The following is a 6750-nucleotide window of genomic DNA, read 5'->3' on the forward strand; positions in this document are numbered from 1 at the left end:
TCTTTCCCTCCTCTCCCCAGTTGTTCTCTCTGGAATCAAATTGCAACTTGCTTCACCTCTTTGAGTTCACTCACAGACCCCCTCTAAGCAGAACTTCAAGAATCAAATCCCGGCTCAGACAACAGGTTCTTTCTATTTCACTTCCATTATATGATTTCTCAAGTATCAAAAAAGATAGGCAAGTGCTTTGGTATTTGTTTGAAATCAGAAGTGCACAGGATCCATTTAACACTTGGTACTTTCCTATACTTCATATCTCTGCTATTACAAACAAATTCCTTTAACAGATTCTCCTCCTAGACACAGCTCATTTAGCAAATGAAATCTTTCTGCTGTATACTAGCTCTCCACACAAGAGGAATTTTATCCTTAACCTACCTGGTTTACCTGTGCAGATAAGTTTGGCATTTTCCAGAAGAGCTGGTGATTTATCTTTCCATGCCCCTAACTAACACAGCAGCAGCAGCTCCACTTCAGAGCAGACCAGGTCAGACCAGCTCCCTGTGTGGCTCCAGAGCTCCCTGAGCCTCACATTTATATATGTGTTATAAGTTTTAGACACGTCAGTTTAAAGAGTTTCCACACATCATCTGCACACCACTGAATAATCACTCATGCTGTCTTAGGCCACTGGAATCCTGAAGTGAAGCACATTTTCTCTTTCAATGTTTAGCCACTTCATGTAGATCGAGAGAACACACACACAATCATCCACCCCAACCCAGTGGAAACACAACAATTCAATTATGTGCCGGAAGTATGTTTTTTTGGAAGAGAAAAGACAGGGAAAGGAGGTTGAGTAACAGCCTATATAATTTTGCTAAAAGTTTTCACAGAAAGGAAATGAGTGCCTACCGGGTGCGGTCCAACACCAAGCGCCAGGCGGCCGGTCTCGCCCCAGGGAGAGCAGCAGATCGCTCGGCAGCTGTGAGGAGCACAGGGAGGGGAAGCAGCACACCTCTGGGAGCCTGTACTCGCCCCCATTCCTTCCACCCCTGCCACTAACCTGATGTGCGACCTTGAAAAAGCCACTCTGCAAATCCCCTACGACCTCTTATTTATAGCAGAAGATTGTCTGGCGCTGCGGGTCCAGCCCGAAGCTGTTCTGAATCCACTGTCTGACCAGGAGAGGAGGATGTCTTTGAACTGGACATTGCTGTCTGCTCTCCAGGATCAGGTAAAGCCCTCCAGGCACACCACCTTGCACCACGCAACCTACACCGACACCGAGCCTAGTAAAAATGAGGACACCAGGGGCCCTCCTAAAATCTCTGCTGGGATATTAGACACTTTGGCCGAGATTCAGGTCTCCTGACGCTGAACAGCTACATGAGAGATGCCTCCATGCGCACTCATTGTTTGAACTCTGCAGAAACAATGAAAAGAAACAGGCACTTTTAGGGCAGTTTGTCCGATGTATTTTTAGATGTCCAACTCGGACTGGATGAATCATGGCCCAAAAGTGCTTGCTCCCCTCCAGTGACTATGAAAGGAGTCTGGATAACAGTCTCTGATGCAGATAGTTATGCTGTAGTTTGACAAGATGAATCTCACCCTTTTAAGTTGGACAAAAAGCAGTAAGCAAAGAAGCAACCCCCTTGATTTACACTTACTTGAGAAAGTGCATCTCTACCAGAGACCCATTGTGCAAGTGCTCTGTGCTTCCCTACCTCATAAACATCTTGTAATTAGACAACATGCAACCACCTTCAACGAGAGGGCCTGACTTTGATGGAAGAGTTTAATTTAGCCATTGGACTTGAAGTTTTCACCAAATATTCCTGCAAGCAAAGCTCCAGGTTGGTCACTACACAACAGCCTCCAAGAAGCCGGCCATGCTGCTCATGGGACAGCTTTCACTTCTCTTCCTGCATCATTTAGGTGGTTATTAGCAACAAAAAAAACAATCCAAAATGAAACAGAAGAATCAGTAATACAGACTGAACTGAACCCATTTCTGAAGTGTCTTTACAACCACTTTATGGCCATTGTACTTCATGTACTCCATGGCTTCACCGCACACAGGCCATTTGCTGCAGACCGACAAAGCATGTTCAGCAGCATATTCATTCCCTCCTTCACTGCCTCACCCCTTCCTGGCAACCAACAGGGCAAAAGATTCAGAAAGCAGAACTTTTTCCTGTAAAACACATATTTCTGCCTCCTCCCTACACTTCCATTAAAGTAATTACAAGTGCTTTGTTTTCTGTCTTAATTGTCACTTCCTTTGATAGAACTTACAGCCTGAGTCTTGAAGCTCAACCAACCAATACTATTCTTTACTCTCCTTCCTCATCCCTGACCACCAACAGTACTATTTGTATCAGGATCAGCAATTCCTTAAAAACCTCTTGAGCCAATCTGTGCAACTGCATTGTGTCAGGAGTTATCAGCAGGCTGCAGGAAGGTTAGAAAGCAAACATGTCTCCCTACGAGAGACCAGAGACCAAAGTCAAGCCCAGAGTCAAAGCTCTGCCCCATTTCCTCTAGTGGGGAGATAACAGCCTGTTCTGCACCAGTACTTTCCCCAGGGCAGCTTTCTGCTCCCTTCCTGTGTGCCCAGCTCAGCTAAAGAGAAGTTTTTACCCCACTCCCTCTTTTGCCCCTGTCCTGGCCCTTTGGCATCTCCATAGAAGCAGCTTTCTTCATCTCCTGCTGTGAACCCTGTGATTTAAGTGATCTACAAAGGCTATCTTCTTTCTCTCCTCACTAACACCAGAACTTGTGTGTGATCCATGAAGGTCATAGGAAGCTGGCTGGTATTCAGAGACACTGTTAAGCCTTCCCATCTCAATTCTGCAATCCCTTTGCAGACAAAATGCTCCAGATACCGGGGGTCTCTGCCCTCTCAGTATTATCCCAAACCAAAACATATTCATCCTTTTCATGACTACTTGCTGCTGACACCCTTCATGCATTTCTGCCTCCTCCCTACACTTCCATTAAAGTAATTACAAGTGCTTTGTTTTCTGTCTTAATTGTCACTTCCTTTGATAGAACTTACAGCCTGAGTCTTGAAGCTCAACCAACCAATACTATTCTTTACTCTCCTTCCTCATCCCTGACCACCAACAGTACTATTTGTATCAGGATCAGCAATTCCTTAAAAACCTCTTGAGCCAATCTGTGCAACTGCATTGTGTCAGGAGTTATCAGCAGGCTGCAGGAAGGTTAGAAAGCAAACATGTCTCCCTACGAGAGACCAGAGACCAAAGTCAAGCCCAGAGTCAAAGCTCTGCCCCATTTCCTCTAGTGGGGAGATAACAGCCTGTTCTGCACCAGTACTTTCCCCAGGGCAGCTTTCTGCTCCCTTCCTGTGTGCCCAGCTCAGCTAAAGAGAAGTTTTTACCCCACTCCCTCTTTTGCCCCTGTCCTGGCCCTTTGGCATCTCCATAGAAGCAGCTTTCTTCATCTCCTGCTGTGAACCCTGTGATTTAAGTGATCTACAAAGGCTATCTTCTTTCTCTCCTCACTAACACCAGAACTTGTGTGTGATCCATGAAGGTCATAGGAAGCTGGCTGGTATTCAGAGACACTGTTAAGCCTTCCCATCTCAATTCTGCAATCCCTTTGCAGACAAAATGCTCCAGATACCGGGGGTCTCTGCCCTCTCAGTATTATCCCAAACCAAAACATATTCATCCTTTTCATGACTACTTGCTGCTGACACCCTTCATGCTCCATGGGATGCAAGTCAGCCCAGGAAGGGTAAAGCAGTCAAATCCATGCCTATACACTATATTTTTTGATTCATAGTCCAGTGGTTGCAGGTGCTACTGCAGGTGTAATCTCCTGCTCCTCCTGGGGAAGACACATGTTGGCACAGGAGTGAGTGAGGTGAACTTAGCCTGTCCCTTAGCACGGACATACCACTTGTACTCACAAACATATATTTACACTCCAGACCAACTCATCCACATCAGCTGAAGTAAAAGGCTCTCCCAGACCCAAGTCAAGTCTCTGTCCCCTCCATAGAGCACAGCTGGAAAAAATCAGATCAACCTGATCTCCTAGTAGCTACATGGCCACCTCTTTCTCAGTTACAGGAGTCTTCCACCCACACTGGCCAGGGATGAAATTCAGGCAAAGAAAGATTAGGTGAGAGGTGTATGAAATGTCACCTTCCTTTTAATCACAGCTTATGGATACAGACTTGAAGCATTACCCATACAGAACTGCACACTCTACAAGTATAATCCCACCACCTAATCCAGCTACTTGTTCAAACAGGCACGTTGCTAAGAGTGGGTCGTTGCCATCACTGTCTACTTTTTCAGGTTCCTCCAACACCACATCGTCTCCCACATCTAAAAGTCCAATGACAGTTCCAAATAAACACTGGGAAAGCCACGGCAAGTGTGGTGGCACACACAGCTCATTCCTTCAACATGAGAAAAAACACAGCCCATCACAACCTGAGAGGTGCTCTCCCACACTGCCAGATGATCTTGGGCAAACTCTTCAGTTGTGGTAAGGAACAGATAAGCATCTCTCTGCACATACAGTGAATAAGCATCTCAGCTGGTAGACTTTTAAAGCCAGTATTTATTGTGCCCCGGGGAAGAAAAGAATTTGGGTAAATAGGCTGAAAGGCCTTGCTGTGCTAAGAAGAGTTTGGATCGTCTCTTCCATCTCTCCGTACAAACCCAGCCATTGAGTCCAGATCTAAAACAGAGCCACAGTTGCTAAGAAAACAGCACTGCAAACAGATGTCAGGAGATGATTCATGGAGTAAGGGCATATCCCTATACTACAGATAAAACAAAATGAATGAGGCTCTTTATACCTGATTTTGTAAGCTGTGCTTCTTCATGGCCTCTTTGAGATTTTTTCTTTAATTCATTTCTACAATTTGATGGCAAGAAAACAAAGCAGAGCTGAACTCTCTGTTTATGGAATTAATTACTACTAAAGGGGTTTTACAATGTGTATAAGGAACTCAGTAAAAGGACTAAACTATGGCACATTTTTCTCCTGAAAAAAATAATTTTCCTCCTGAAACAAGAAAGAAGTTTGTCCAACACCCTATAAGACAAAATAACATAAAACCAGGAGTTAAAAACTCCAAATAAACCAATGGTAGCCATTTTTTCTTTCGTTACTTTCCCTTATACCACAAAACTAAAAATTAACGACTAGGGAGATAAAGCATTTTCAAACTATTAGATCATTAGCCAGCAATGCATGCCACTTCTTGAATGACTTCATTGTGTCTATACTTAAAATCTTTGCCTGACAAATAAATAAAAAGTAGCTAGCTCACTACAGGACCAGCCGAGTGCTACTGACACCAACAAAGTTCTCATTTATTTTAACTAACTTTTGATCAGTTTCTGTTGCAGAAAAAAAATAAATATATATATTTTTGCCCTTCTTAAATCATCGTGATCAATTCTCAGTAAGATACAATAACAATGGCACTTAAAACACAGTTTCCTGAGGTTATTTGTAAAGAAGTGTTTTAATAAAGGAACTTTGAGTTATGTTTTTATAGATAATTAGAGTAAAAAGACAAGTATCATTCATTACCCTTGATTATGAAGAAACGAAGAACAAACTTCATTTATACACTTCTGAATTCATATTTGTACAGCATATGGCACAAGGGAGGCTCAAACATTGCCACCGTACTCATCAGTACAGGGCAATACCTTTCTTGTGGTCACTGCTGATTTTTCACTGCTCCTCCCATGGGTCCCTGCCCATCCCTCTCTGCTTCAACTTGTCCCCATCGCCCTCACTGGCAGATGCCAGGGCCTCTGCTCCCCTGCCACCACACACTCACTCCACGTCCCCTCCTGCTATGACGTGCCTTCTTCTGCCTTAGAAATCAATTATTTAGGCTGCCCTGATTTCAGAGCGAGGTGGCTGCATGTGTGTTTGTGGGATGGAGGATACTGATGCTGTGGACAGCATTAACAGCTGCCACGCAGCTCCTTCCTGGAGCTATAAAGCCATCCCAGAAGTGGCTGAAGCCCATGACTCATCTAACCAGGCGCCAGAGACCACGAGTGTCCCTCCTGCAGGTATTGCATTTCAAACAGAGGTATAAACAGACGTGCCCACCGAGCTACAGTTGTGTAAGCTTGGCCAACAGTTGCAATAACTAGCCAAGATCCGGCACATGGCACCTTCATCTTTGTCTGTCCTGTGAAGGGAGATTGCACCAAAAGCTGAGAGTGAGGGAAATGTAGGAATGATGGAAGGAAGGGAAGAGGACAGACTGGACACAGGGCACCCTAAAAGAAGGAAGCAGAGGTATAAGGAACATGAAGTTGCTGACCTGACAAAGGTTGTGAGAAACCCTCAGACAAGCTTGCTCCAAGTTTTTTCTCTGTACACTTTGAATAAGCCATGAAGTGTGCACCTGCTCCACCTCCCAACTGCTCCAGCAGCTCTCAGGCAAAAAGAAGGAAAAATGACCCAATTTCAGGGGAGGGGAAACAGGGAGAGGACTGAGGTGAAAGGAGGACAGAGAGCCTTCCCTTAAATCCGCACACACACAGCACCTGATACAAGTTACAGATGCCCCACGTGTCACATCCCATGGGCCACAGTAACACAGATCTGTAACAACCGGAGGCTGCCAGGAGTCCTTGAGAGACGGGAGGGAGGGAAAGCAGGAGGGAGGATGGCACGCGAGGCAGGGAAGAAAAGGGAGCCGATGTGTAGTGGGAAGAGCAGCAAGCACGAGCAATGCTTTATTCAGGGCAGCGGCAGCAGCAGCCTGGCGCTGATGATACAGCGACC

The sequence above is a fragment of the Chaetura pelagica genome, unplaced genomic scaffold, assembly GCF_000747805.2.
Source record: "Chaetura pelagica isolate M959 unplaced genomic scaffold, ChaPel_1.0 scaffold36, whole genome shotgun sequence".
Taxonomy (NCBI): Eukaryota; Metazoa; Chordata; class Aves; order Apodiformes; family Apodidae; genus Chaetura; species Chaetura pelagica.